Source organism: Eptatretus burgeri, chromosome 16 (genome assembly GCF_056783735.1).
Source record: "Eptatretus burgeri isolate ZD-2024b chromosome 16, Ebu_testis_v1, whole genome shotgun sequence".
Lineage (NCBI taxonomy): Eukaryota > Metazoa > Chordata > Myxini > Myxiniformes > Myxinidae > Eptatretus > Eptatretus burgeri.
In genome coordinates, this window is record NC_140976.1 from 44,313,850 (window position 1) to 44,327,207 (window position 13,358).

The 13,358-nt window shown below is 38.6% G+C and overlaps 1 long non-coding RNA gene across 1 annotated transcript; it reads right to left on the reverse strand.

Moving 5' to 3' along the window:
- Positions 1 to 2,701: 2,701 nt before the first annotated feature.
- LOC147010998 (uncharacterized) lies at positions 2,702 to 6,164 on the reverse strand. Its single transcript, XR_015052436.1, has 3 exons — positions 5,098 to 6,164; positions 4,808 to 5,001; positions 2,702 to 4,093 (listed from the first exon to the last, which is right to left on the reverse strand). It is a non-coding gene; the product is annotated as an uncharacterized LOC147010998 (long non-coding RNA).
- Between the last annotated feature and the right edge of the window lie 7,194 nt (positions 6,165 to 13,358).

Genomic DNA, 13,358 nt, shown 5'->3' on the forward strand with positions numbered 1-13,358 from the left:
TAAAAAATTTTTATGATATTATTTTTAATCTAATATAAATGACTTATGTTGGTTAAGATGGTTCTATCTTTGGTGTATCTCAAGAACTAGATATTGATTTATCAAATTATTATACAAAGGCACAGGCTGAACGACATAAATATAATATAAACAAAAATATTAACATGAAAAATGCTTATAAATTAAAAAATTATCCAAGCCCGACTGACGCGAATGACTTGGTGAGATTAAGCGATTTATCACAATATATATACTTAAATAAAACGGCTGTGTATTCCAAAGATACAGAAGTGTTGATATTATCTCCAGGTCATACAGAATTCACAGTTCGAATTAAAATAAATTTTTATAAAGAAGGGCGTATCGTTTGTATGAAAATAGAACAATGGGGGTATGATATGAATGATTTAGGGTATAATTGGTCATTTAAAATTAACCTCGAAGACCTGGAACAATTAAATCAGTCTCGTAAGGAAGAAAATTATCCACTTGGTATCGAGAATGAGTTTTGTGGAGCCACGATTAGTAAACAACAAATAAAAGAATTTAATAAGGGTAAATATAATAATGGTTTTGCCCTTGTTTATCTCATGAAAACAGAAAAAACAGGATTATATATAATAAGTGAGGAAATACAAAATGATTTAACTATGGGAAGATGGGGAGGTGTTTCGTGCCATAATATTATTCTAACATATATTTCTAATACATAAATGACAGCAAGAAGGCTTCAAGAAAATTATCATTTCTGTGTCCAAGCATACCTTCAAGAAAAGGGTATTCGGTATTTTAATAAATATGTTCTACAACACAAGAATGAGGTATTTTCAATAAAAGATTGGCATTATGCTGATGTTGATAAACCGACAACTTTAGATTTAATTAGAATGTTAAATAATGAAAAAATTATAAAGTTAAGAAAAGGTAAGGCTCTTTTAGAAATTCAAAAGAAATTGTATTGGTTTCCTGTTGTAAAAAAAATTATTTTGGATACAGGAATAACAAGAAATCCTGATGAATATATGTATAATATTCTATGGGGTGTAAACGATTCAAGGATAGTAAGGGATGAGGAAGGAGTTGAAGAAGAGAGGGAAGAGGAGGAAAAGGAGAAGGAGGAGAGAGAGAAGGAGGAAAGAGAGAATAGAGAGAGGGAGGAAAGAGAGAAGAGAGAGAGGGAGAAGAAAGAGAAGGAGGAAAAGGAGAAGAGAGAGAAGGAGGAAAGAGAGAAGAAAGAGAAGGAGGAAAGAGAGAAGAGAGAGAAGGAGGAGAGGGAGAAGAAAGAGAAGGAGGAAAAAGAGAAGAGAGAGAGGGAGGAGAGGGAGAAGAAAGAGAAGGAGGAAAAAGAGAAGAGAGAGAGAGGGAGGAGAGGGAGGAAAGAGCGAGACAAAATAAATATCAAAATATGGAAACCAGTGAGATTCAAAAAAGATTGGTGGTATTGCAGAAAATAACTCAACCCACCGAGGAGGAAAACAAAGAATTGACAAGTCTATTTGCAATATTTTCTTCAAGACTATTGACATCGTCAAGCTATTCATTTTAATTCAAGTTTTTTCTTAAATAAATGGAGGAGAGAGTGAAGGCATTTCTAAGGATTCTTTATGTTTTAAAAATTAAGATTCAAATGTGCATGTTGGAAACTAAAAAGGTTTTTGCACTCTGCAGGAATTTTTCTCATAAATAAATGAGTTATTGTCTCAAATGTAAAAAGAAAACTAATACTAAAAATATTTCATATATTAAAAGTAAAAATAACAGGGTTATACAAAAAGGTATATGTTCGGTGTGTGGTTCAAAAAAATCAATTTATCTCCAAACACAAACTCGGAGGAGATATACAAAAGTTTTTAACAGGAAGTAAATTAACAACTACTGGAAAACCAGGGAAATTACATCTTCCAGGGTATTCTTTCTGTGGTCCAGGCACAAACTTGGATAAAAGATTAGATGAGGCAGACAATTCTAAATCCTGGAGTAAACCAATCAATAGAGTTGATGAAGTGTGCATGAGACACGATATTGATTATGGGAATACCACAACGTTGGAAGAAAAGCATGAAGCCGATAGAGAAATGTTGTATAATTTGTCTCTGATACAAAATCCAACCTTGAGAGAAAAAGTTGATAGGTTCATCGTGAAGAAGATGATTAGTGCTAAATTGAAACTTGGACTTGGAAATTCAAAAAACTTATAGGCTCTAATGATGCCATTAAGACTGAAGAGCAATTCGCTGATGAATTACATAAACCAATATTCACAAAGTTTCAGAGAAGGAAAGTTTATTCCAAGGAAGTTGATTATATCTGGTCTGCTGATTTGATTGAACTCAATAATGATAAGGGGTACAAGTATGCTTTAACCGTTATTGATTTGAGGAGTAGATATGTGTGGGTTGTCCCTTTAAAAAACAAAACAGGTAATAATCTTATGTTAGCTTTTCAACAGATATTTAATAAAAGTAAGAGAAAACCTAAAAAAATTGTGGACTGATGAGGGTAGAGAGTTTTATAACAAGACATTTATGAATTTTCTAAAAAATAACAGTATTACATTATACAGTACCTTTAATGAAGGGAAGGCAGTTGTTGTTGAACGTTTTAATCGTACCTTAAAAGAGAGACTATATAAAAAATTCACACAACTCGGTTCACAACAATGGTCATCTTTTATTCAGGATATTGTGGATAAGTATAATGACACGATTCACACGTCAACAAATATGAAACCATCAGAAACATTTACAAAATTAAAATATGAAAAAGAGATTAATGTCAGAAAACCTAAGTTCAAAGTTGGTGATATCGTAAGAATATATAGGTGGAAATCTCATTTTGAAAAGGGTTTTACTGAACGATGGATGAAAGAACTTTTTAAAATTGTTGATGTCATAGATACGGTTCCTTGGACTTATAAAATATATGATTTGGAAGGGGAAGAGATTTTAGGTTCATTTTATTCACAGGAATTACAAAAGACAAAACTAAGCAGATAATACACCTTTGTGGACACTAGAGGGACAAGTCCGAGGTGTATTACAGTATATAATGTGTGTCAAGGGGGACGTTCTTAGATCTGTGAACCCCAAACACAGAATCCTCAACTGAATAGTCAAGGTTTAACTTTTGTTTGTGTGTGTGTGTGTGCAATGGGAGCAATAGGTTGGCGCTTCACTCCCTCCTACTATACACTGTTGTGGACACTCGAGGGCCAAGTCCGAGGTGTATAACAGTATATAATGTGTGTCAAGGGGTGGACGTTCTTAGATCTGTGAACCCCAAACACAGAATCCTCAACTGAATAGTCAAGGCTTAACTTTTGTTTGTTGATGTGTATGTGTGTGTGTGTGTGTCCCAACCCTCACATTCAAAATCTCAACCCCAACCCTCACATTCAAAATCTCAACCCCAACTCAATCCTCACCCAACACAATGTCTTTTTCAAAATGAGATTTCCACCTATATATATATATATATATATATATATTTTACGTTTTTTTTTTTTTCTCTTCTTCCAATTCTGTCTTTTAAGGCTTTCAGGTTTGATAACATAGAAAGAGGGAGTAAGAACTTTCTTGATAGGTTTAAATCCTAAAGAGTGGTAGCATTTCAAGTCTTCAAAATAAACCCAACTTTCCAAGTCTCCAAGGTAGTTATTTAAACCATCAAGGCAGAACTCATTTACTGATTTTTTCAAAATTTGTGAGTCTCCAAGGTAGTTCCCATATTTAGAACCATCTTGGCAGAACCCTTTTCCTGAGTCTCCAAGGTAGTTATTTAAACCATCAAGGCAGAACTCATTTACTGATTTTTTCAAAATTTGTGAGTCTCCAAGGTAAAACTTGTATTCTGGCTCATCAACGTATAACTTGTTCAGTGGGTATTGTCTTGATAACTCACAATGACTACTATTGCTGTAAAACTCTTTTTCAGGATTTTGCTGGTCTCCAAGGTATAACTCTTTGGTTGGGTCATCAAGGACGAACTCGTTCTGTGGGTCTTGGTCGCTCATAAGGTCTTCAACCAAGCCAACAATTTCGCCCCAAGTTGTAGCAAAAGCAGTATTTTCATTTCGTATTTCAGACACAATTTCCTGTGAGAGAAAATAATAATGTATTAATTAAGTTATTTAATTATTAAATGAGTATGCTTCAATCAAAGTTTGAAAATAGGAAAATAAAAATCTTACCTCAACAGATAAGAGGTTTGAATCCAGTTCATCAACTTGAAGGTTTAGTTCCATACAAGACAGAGAGTTCCAAGGAACACCAAAGTCATCCCACTCAAGGTCTTGCTCGTTCTGTAGGTCTTGGTCGCTCACAAGGTCTTCAACCAAGTCAACAATTTCGCTCCAAGTTGTAGCAAAAGCAGTATTTTCATTTTGTATTTCAGATACAATTTCCTGTGAGAGAAAATAATAATGTATTAATTAAGTTATTTAATTATTAAATGAGTATGCTTCAATCAAAGTTTGAAAATAGGAAAATAAAAATCTTACCTCAACAGATAAGAGGTTTGAATCCAGTTCATCAACTTGAAGGTTTAGTTCCATACAAGACAGAGAGTTCCAAGGAACACCAAAGTCATCCCACTCAAGGTCTTGCTCGTTCTGTAGGTCTTGGTCGCTCACAAGGTCTTCAACCAAGTCAACAATTTCGCTCCAAGTTGTAGCAAAAGCAGTATTTTCATTTTGTATTTCAGATACAATTTCCTGTGAGAGAAAATAATAATGTATTAATTAAGTTATTTAATTATTAAATGAGTATGCTTCAATCAAAGTTTGAAAATAGGAAAATAAAAATCTTACCTCAACAGATAAGAGGTTTGAATCCAGTTCATCAACTTGAAGGTTTAGTTCCATACAAGTCAGAGAGTTCCAAGGAACCCCAAAGTCATCCCACTCAAGGTCTTGGTCGCTCATAAGGTCTTCAACCAAGCCAACAATTTCCCCCAAGTTGTAGCAAAAGCAGTATTTTCATTTTGTATTTCAGATACAATTTCCTGTGAGAGAAAATAATAATGTATTAATTAAGTTATTTAATTATTAAATGAGTATGCTTCAATCAAAGTTTGAAAATAGGAAAATAAAATTCTTACCTCAACAGATAAGAGGTTTGAATCCAGTTCATCAACTTGAAGGTTTAGTTCCATACAAGACAGAGAGTTCCAGGCAAGCACACAGCACACCATTGCCAGCAAAAACAAATGTTTAAAATGGAGCCTGGGCTTGAAGCTTTTATAGAGAAAGACTGGTGGGTGTGGTTTCCTTTGGAAATTCCCTGGGCAAGCCTAGGCAAGCCTTCATTGGGAAATTTTTCAAAACCATAACATCCTGTAATTTTCTAGTGATTTCTTTGTGAGTCAGAGATGAACTGGAAATGATGTAAGAGTGGGCGGGGCTTAGCAAAAGTAGGCGGGGCTTAGGAAAAGTGGGCGTGGCTTAGAAAAAATACCTTATGAAAAGTGGGCGGAGCTTAGCAAAGTGGGCGGGGCTTAGAAAAAGTGGGCGTGGCTTAGAAAAGAATACCTCACGAAAAGTGGGTGGAGCTTAGCAAAAGTGGGTGGGGCTTAGGAAAAGTGGGCGTGGCTTAGAAAAGAATACCTCATGAAAAGTGGGCGGGGCTTAGAAAAGTGGGCGTGGCTTAGAAAAGAATACCTCATGAAAAGTGGGCGGGGCTTAGAAAAGTGGGCGTGGCTTAGAAAAAATACCTCACAAAAAGTGGGTGGAGCTTAGCAAAAGTGGGCGGGGCTTAAAGAAAAGTGGGCGGGGCTTATTGAATACCTTGTGGAAAGTGGGCGGGGCTTAAAGAAAAGTGGGCGGGGCTTAACAAAAAAATAACCTGTGGCTCAGGAGGTGGTCAAACAAGAGCATTAAGAGAAGTTTATCATTTCGTAATGGCACAAAAGGGGTATCTTCAAAAATATAAAGATTCAAATGTTTTGTTTGTCAATATTTTAGATGGGGATTATTGTGCAAAGAAAATTAAACTATTGAAGGAATTTGAGAATGAACAAATCTTTATAGGTTCAATGAGTGAGCTGTTCAACCCCCAGGTGTTCAATTCAATGAGGTTCAACCTCCAAGTTAAAAGGGGAGACAAATAAATATACCTTGGGATAAAAAGGGGGTTTATTTTTAGGGAAAAAAAAAGGGAATCGCTGAAAATCCCCCATTCATTTACATGGGGAAAAGTGAGCCAGAATCAGTATTCTTACCCTACTGTTACAATTTTATTACATTTCAAACAAGTGGTAAGTTTCTTTTGCGTTTCAGTAAATATATATATATATATATATATATATATATATATATATATATATATATATATATATATATATATATATATATATATATATATATATATATATATATATATATATACATATATATATATATATATATATATATATATATATATATATATATATACATATATATATATATATATATATATATACATATATATATATATATATATACATATATATATATATATATACATATATATATATATATATATATATATATATATATATATATATATATATATATATATATATATCGTCGACTTGCGACTGATCGACTTTACGACCATACTGCTCCGCGTCAGATTGCTCAGTTTCCGCCCCAGCGCCCGCCAGTGCTAGCATGTTACCGTTGTCTTGGTATAGCGCAGTTTATCCGTATCCATTTTTCTTAAATTTTTTACTTCAAACCCCCAAGATGTCTACCAAGAGGAAATTATCTTTGTCTACTCCTCAACCTGCCAAGAAGGAAAGAAAGGCCATTGATCTCGCTACGAAAATGCAGGTGGTCAAACGGTACAAAGGAGGAAAGAAAGTGAATGCGATTGCACGTGATCTTAAGTTATCTCGCACTACTGTGTCGACGATTTTGAAAGATAAAGAACGTATATATGTGTAACATGGAATAGGCAAATCCTAGAAGCGAACGTAGAATTCTTCTTGCATTCGCTTCTGACTTTACATAAAACTTGTTCACAACTGTATACTTGCCAACTATAACGTGGTACATGTAAGCGCAGCACAGCTGATGATTTTGACGTAATTTCCGGTTACTTCGGCCTGGATTCGGGATCAGCGATCAAATAATGTAAATCACGATTAAAAAATATTTTTGATGATGCGGGAGATATCTTCATTAAAATTAACTTTGGGGAAAAAAACAATTGAATAAATAAATAAATTATCACTTCTGGTCAAGAATAAAAGAAATTAAAAGTTCTGGAAAGAGTTTCAAAATCGCTCCCGGTAATGTTAAATACAAAATAAACACTTCCTGTCATGAACAAAATCACTTTCGGAAGTATAAAATTAACTTTGGGAAAAAATAATTGAATAAATAAATAAACACTTCCGGTCATGATCTCCCGGCATGCATCATTCTCCATGACAAAAACCAGAAACAAAACAAAAACGGAAGCAAAATGGTCATAGCCAACGACACGGATTCACAATTGCCAGCGTATTGTGTTGTTTTTGTTGTTTCCTATTCTCTCATGTGCACGCGTTAAGTAATATTCACAAGATAGAACTAGAGGGGGAGTACTCGGTAGAGTGCAAAACCTCCGCCGCCAATACTGCTAGGTCACTCAAGTGAACCTGATATCCTATTCATTCAAGTTGACGTCAACAGTGCTCACAGAGTTATAGTTTGCAACTTTCCCTTTTACTTTTAACTTTTGCATACTCAATTCATTCGTCATAACTGGATTTCTTTGAGACAGAAATTGATTTTACGTGGGTATATCCACCTGAAGTTCCAAAATCAGCCGCAATTATAATTTTGGCATGTTTTTTTTTGTTGGAAATCACTTATAACATGTAGAAATGCAAAAAAAAAAATCAATTTTGTTGAAAAAAAAATTTGCAAACATTTTTTTTTCTCTAACAATTTTTTTTTTGGGGAGGGGGGGGGTTGGAAATCACTTAAACATGTAGAAATGCAAAAAAAAGAAATCGAAATTTTGTTTAAGAAAAAAGTTGCAAAAATGTTTTTTTTCTCTAACAGTTTTTTTTTGGGGGGGGGGGTGGGGGGGTTGGAAATCACTTAAAACATGTAGAAATACAAAAAAAAAAAAAAAATTAAAATCTTTTTTCAAATTGGCCGCCATAGTGGCCATATTGAATTTTAGACCAAGTCCAAAATCTAATGGCATGATCCTTGGACCAGACCTACCCCCCCCCACTAAGTTTCGTAGAAATCCGTTGGAGTTTTTCCGTAATACTGTTCACAAACAAACAAAGGGATGAAAACAGTAACCTCCATCCATCTTCGATTTGTTTCGATCATTTCGATCATCCTAACAGCTTGGCGGAGGTTAAATATAACACAATCGTGTTTATACACCGCACAGCGTTTAACAACAACCGGAAGCAAAACATCTTAGCTAAAGACACGGATTCCAAATAGCCGTTGTTGTTGTTGTTGTTGTTGTTGTTGTTGTTGTTGTTGTTGTTGTTGTTGTTGTTGTTGTTGTTTTTCTTCTTCTTCTTCTTATTCTTATTCTTATTCTTATTCTTATTCTTATTCTTATTATTCTTATTCTTATTCTTATTATTATTCTTATTCTTATTATTCTTATTATTCTTATTCTTATTCTTATTCTTCTTATTCTCTCACATGCACGCATTAAGTATTAAGCTCACTTCGTTCGCTATAAATAAATATGTATGCATGGGAGCTCTCATTTATTGGATCATGGTTTGAGCTGACTCACTCTCACCATTACCTTCACGATTTCTTCCGTCAACCTTCCATCCTCCAATCTTATCTTATTCTTCAAAAATCCATCAAAAACAATAATAATTTCCCTTGTATCCTTCCCAACTATGCACCTCCTGAAACCATGTGTGTGTCTGTGTCTCTCTCCTCTCTTCTCTCTTCTCTCTTCTCTCTTCTCTCTTCTCTCTTCTCTCTTCTCTCTTCTCTCTTCTCTCTTCTCTCTTCTCTCTTCTCTCTTCTCTCTCTCTCTCTCTCTCTCTCTCTCTCTCTCTCTCTCTCTCTCTCTCTCTCTCTCTCTCTCTCTCTCTCTCTCTCTCTCTCTCTCTCTCTCTCTCTCTCTCTCTCTCTCTCGCCCCCTGCTGGTCGTTGGTGAGTCGTGCATGGGTGTGGCGTCATGGCGGCTCTGTGTGTGCAGCTGTGAGTACTGTGCTGTGTTCGTGTTGTTCCTGTCCCTATTTCTTTTCCCTCTGTGTCCCCCGTACGTGTTTGTGGAGTTCTTTCGCTGTTTCCCTTCCTGCTGAGACGAGAGAGAGGGAGAGCGCGCACGGTAGGTGCTTTGTGGGTTTTCCTTGAAACCTTCGGGTTTCTGGGCCTACTTTTTCATCTGCCTTGTTTTCATAGGCCTGCCGTTTATCGGTGGTTTAGCTTCTTCCTTTCACTCTTCTTTTCCCTTATACTTCATTTGACCCACTTGCTGGTTGCTTGTGACGGTTTTCCTTTGTTAAACTTAAACTTCTCTTCTTTTGCTTTAAGCTATGGCAAACGGACGTTTGCACAATAGTGTGTACGAGTCACTCACTTGGAAAAATGGAGTGACAATTACTCCACCTGATGGAGTTAGTGTTGAGAACGTGGTGATGGCTCTGGGAGAGCTCGTAGGAATCGAGAATGTTCTCGCTGCTTCGAAAATGAGCCAACGTGTCGTGGTTTTCTTGTCGGAGGAGCGACACGTGACTCAGGCGGTCGAAACCGGTTTATCCGTACCGCCAGACGTCTTCGTTAACGTTAGTTATCTCGATACGATGGCGGTAAAATTAACACTGTCCAACATCCCGCCCTTCTTCTCGAGTGAGGAGATTGCAGCTGCATTAAGCGTTTTTGGCACAGTTGTATCACGAGTCTCCATGATTCCACTTCGTCTCCGCTCTGACGCTTCGGTTCGCCACATCATGTCGTTCCGACGTCATTGCTATATCATTCTAAAAAACAACGCTCAATCGCTCAATGCAGTTATGACTTTAAAAAATAAAAACCGCAATTACCAGATTTATATTGCAACGGAGACCACAACTTGTTTTATCTGTGGTGAATCGGGACATTTAAAAAGCGATTGCCCCAAGAATATATTAAGTGGCATATCTAGTGTGGTCGAACTGATTGAGACGAATAGTGGTATATCTAGAGTTGGGCACGTTGGTGACGCTTCAAACTCGAACAATCTGCCTGGGCCGTCGAAAGTGGAGGTAAATCCCCCCCTCGCGGATGACGAAAGCTTCACCGTTGTTCCTTCAAAAAGGAAACATAAATTAAAGCATCTAAATGATAACAATAGTCAAGATGTGACGGCGAGCTGTGCAAAAAAGATGGCGCCGGCTGCCGAGAATAATGACTCGTGTTTGGAAGCAACAATAGATGCTCTTTTTAAAACGAAAAATCGATTTGATGTAATTGCTCCAGAGGATGATGACTTTTTTGTCGGTGGGGTTGGTGAACATGAGGAGGAGATTGGTTTTGTGCAGCAGGGAGCACACGTGACCACTCCCATAGTCACAGGCACCTTGGATATTAACACCGAATCCACTGTAACCCCCCTCCCTGTAAAGCCAACAGTGAAATGTGTACCGTTTCTAAGTCACCAATAACTCCAAACCTGGTTGAATCAGGGTGTAAAGCTTCAACTAGTGAAACACCAGGTTCATCTCAAGCGGAATATAACGTTCCTTCCATTAGTATTCTTCCTCCTCCCCGTCCTCTTCACCCTCCCACTCCTCCTCCTCCTCCCCCTCCCACTTCTAATCTTCTTCCTCTTCCCACCCCTCCTCCTCCTCCCACTCCACCTCCCCCTACTCCACCTACCCCTACTCCTCCTCCCCCACTCCTCCTCCCTCCACTCTTCCCACCCCTCCTCCTCCTCCTCCCACTCCACCTCCCCTACTCCACCTCCCCCTACTCCACCTCCCCTACTCCACCTCCCCCTACTCCACCTCCCCTACTCCACCTCCCCCTACTCCACCTCCCCCTACTCCTCCTCCCCCTACTCCTCCTCCCCCCACTCCTCCTCCCTCCACTCTTCCTTCCTCGACTCCTCCGACCCCTTCTCCCCCTTTGGAAGCGGAATGTGAGGCTTCCCTTATTAAACCATCAGCTCCATCTTTGGAGCATAACGTTAATGTAATGGACACCGGTCGGTACTCGGATTATGATTCGGACGGGTCCTCATCACTTGCTTCTTGTGGCGGTGCTGAAGCATGGAATGATCCAGTTTCCCAAGATTCGGAGAGTGTTACCAGTGTTCCACCTGCCGATATCATAAAGTTTCTTCATGACACCTTTCGCAAGAAACATGTTAAAATTAAAAACTTTTTCCCCGACTTGTCCGGCTTTATAATCTCTGCGAAGCTTTTGCTCCTCAAAGCCGGACAGCTTGGTGTGACGGAATCACAAGTGTATCGACTCCGGAAATGCATCCTCAAAGCAAAGAATGAGCTGCAGACACAGAGAGACTAAGTTTTTGACACACCCAAACTCTATGTTAGCCTATGGCCTTCTCTATAGCGAGTTTAAATATTAATGGGGGACGCTCCTCCATCCGTAAAGCAGAAGTTAAACAGTTTGTTGAGACCAATCACATTGATGTTTTGCTTTTGCAAGAAACTAGATGTAGCTCCTCTTGTGCAAGTGAATGGCAAAGGACAATGAGGGGAAAATGGTTTTTTAGTAGTCTGGAACACCCAAGGGCTGGGGTGGCTGTTTGTATACAACCTTCCTTTTGCAGTCCCAGTGTTGTTTTTAATGAGATTATCAAAGGGTATTTGATTTCACTCACCTTCACACACAATGGCTTTAAACACACCGTACTGAATGTCTACGCACCTAGCGATAGCACGGAGAGACTCGCCTTTTACACACACTTAGAAACGTCTCTTGTACACATTGATTTTGATGGACTTGTCTGCTTGGGTGGAGATTTTAACTGCACGATGGACCCCACCATTGATCGTAATGGAGAGGAGCCGCACCCAGCAAGCGCAGCGCCTTTGTTGAGAGCCTTGTCCAAGTTTTCCCTGGTTGATGTGTGGAGAATCCGCAATCTTTCTCTCCACCAATACACGTGGAGTCGGTGTTCAAAAGGCCACGTATCACTTGCAAGATTGGACCGTTTCTACATCAACAGTAACTTTTTAAATGTTGTGAGCAATATGGACATTATTCCGAGCGGCTTCTCAGACCATCACATGGTCGCACTTCGGATTCACCAACCAGTTCGGAATCGTGGTGCTGCCTACTGGACCTTCAACGCAAGCCTCTTGGATGACCAACTGTTTGTCGATGCCTTTGGTGTGTTCTGGAGAGCCTTGCTCCAACGTAAAACTTCCTTCCCCTGCCTTGGAAAATGGTGGGACAACGTCAAAGTGCAAATAAGATCCTTTTGCCAACAATATGGAGCCTACCACACCAAATATGACTCTGCCCTTCAATCCTTGCTTGCCAAAGAAATATTATATTTGCAGACCAACCTCTTGGCTTCAAATCATGAAAGAACCAACCTCTTGCTGGCGAAGAAAAAAGCTCTTCTTGCTGGACTTTGTGCAAAGCAAGCCAGAGGAGCGCTGATTCGTCTCCGACTGGAGAATTTGTGCTACCTGGACACCTCCTCTAAGTTCTTTTTTGGACTGGAAGCTCAAACAAAGAGAAGTCAGCAGATAACTTCAGTAAGGACAAAGGAAGGAAGGATAACACACAATCAAAAAGATGTCAGAGCCTCACTCAGACACTACTTTACTGAACTTTATCATGCTCCGAAAATCGACAACAAAATGGTAACAGTGCTGACTTCTTCCTTACCTACCTTGTCAAAATCTGCAGTTCTACAAATGGACAAGGAAGTTACTTTGGAGGAACTCCAAGCTGCTCTTCAAACTCTACCCTCGGGTAAGGCCTCCGGTCTGGATGGAATTCCTGCGGAATTTTATAAAACCTTTTGGGACCTCCTCGGACCAGAACTACTTGAGGTTATAATCGACGGTCGACGATCAGGCTCACTGCCATTAAGCTGCCGGAGGGCTGTCCTCGCCCTTATCCCCAAAAAAGGAGACCTTCAGCAACCACACAACTGGCGTCCCATCTCATTACTCTGTGCAGACTACAAAATATTTTCCAAGGCCCTTGCCAACCACCTTAAAGCCATAATCGAGGAGATCGTACACCCAGATCAGTCTTACTGTGTCCCGAAGAGGACAATTCATGACAGTATCTTCATTGTGCGTGATATAATTGACATCTGTTCTCTTGAGCAAAGGAATGTCGGGTTGGTGTTCTTAGATCAAGAAAAGGCCTTTGATACCATTGATCATTTTTATCTTTTCTCTGTTTTACGGGGGTTTGGTTTTGG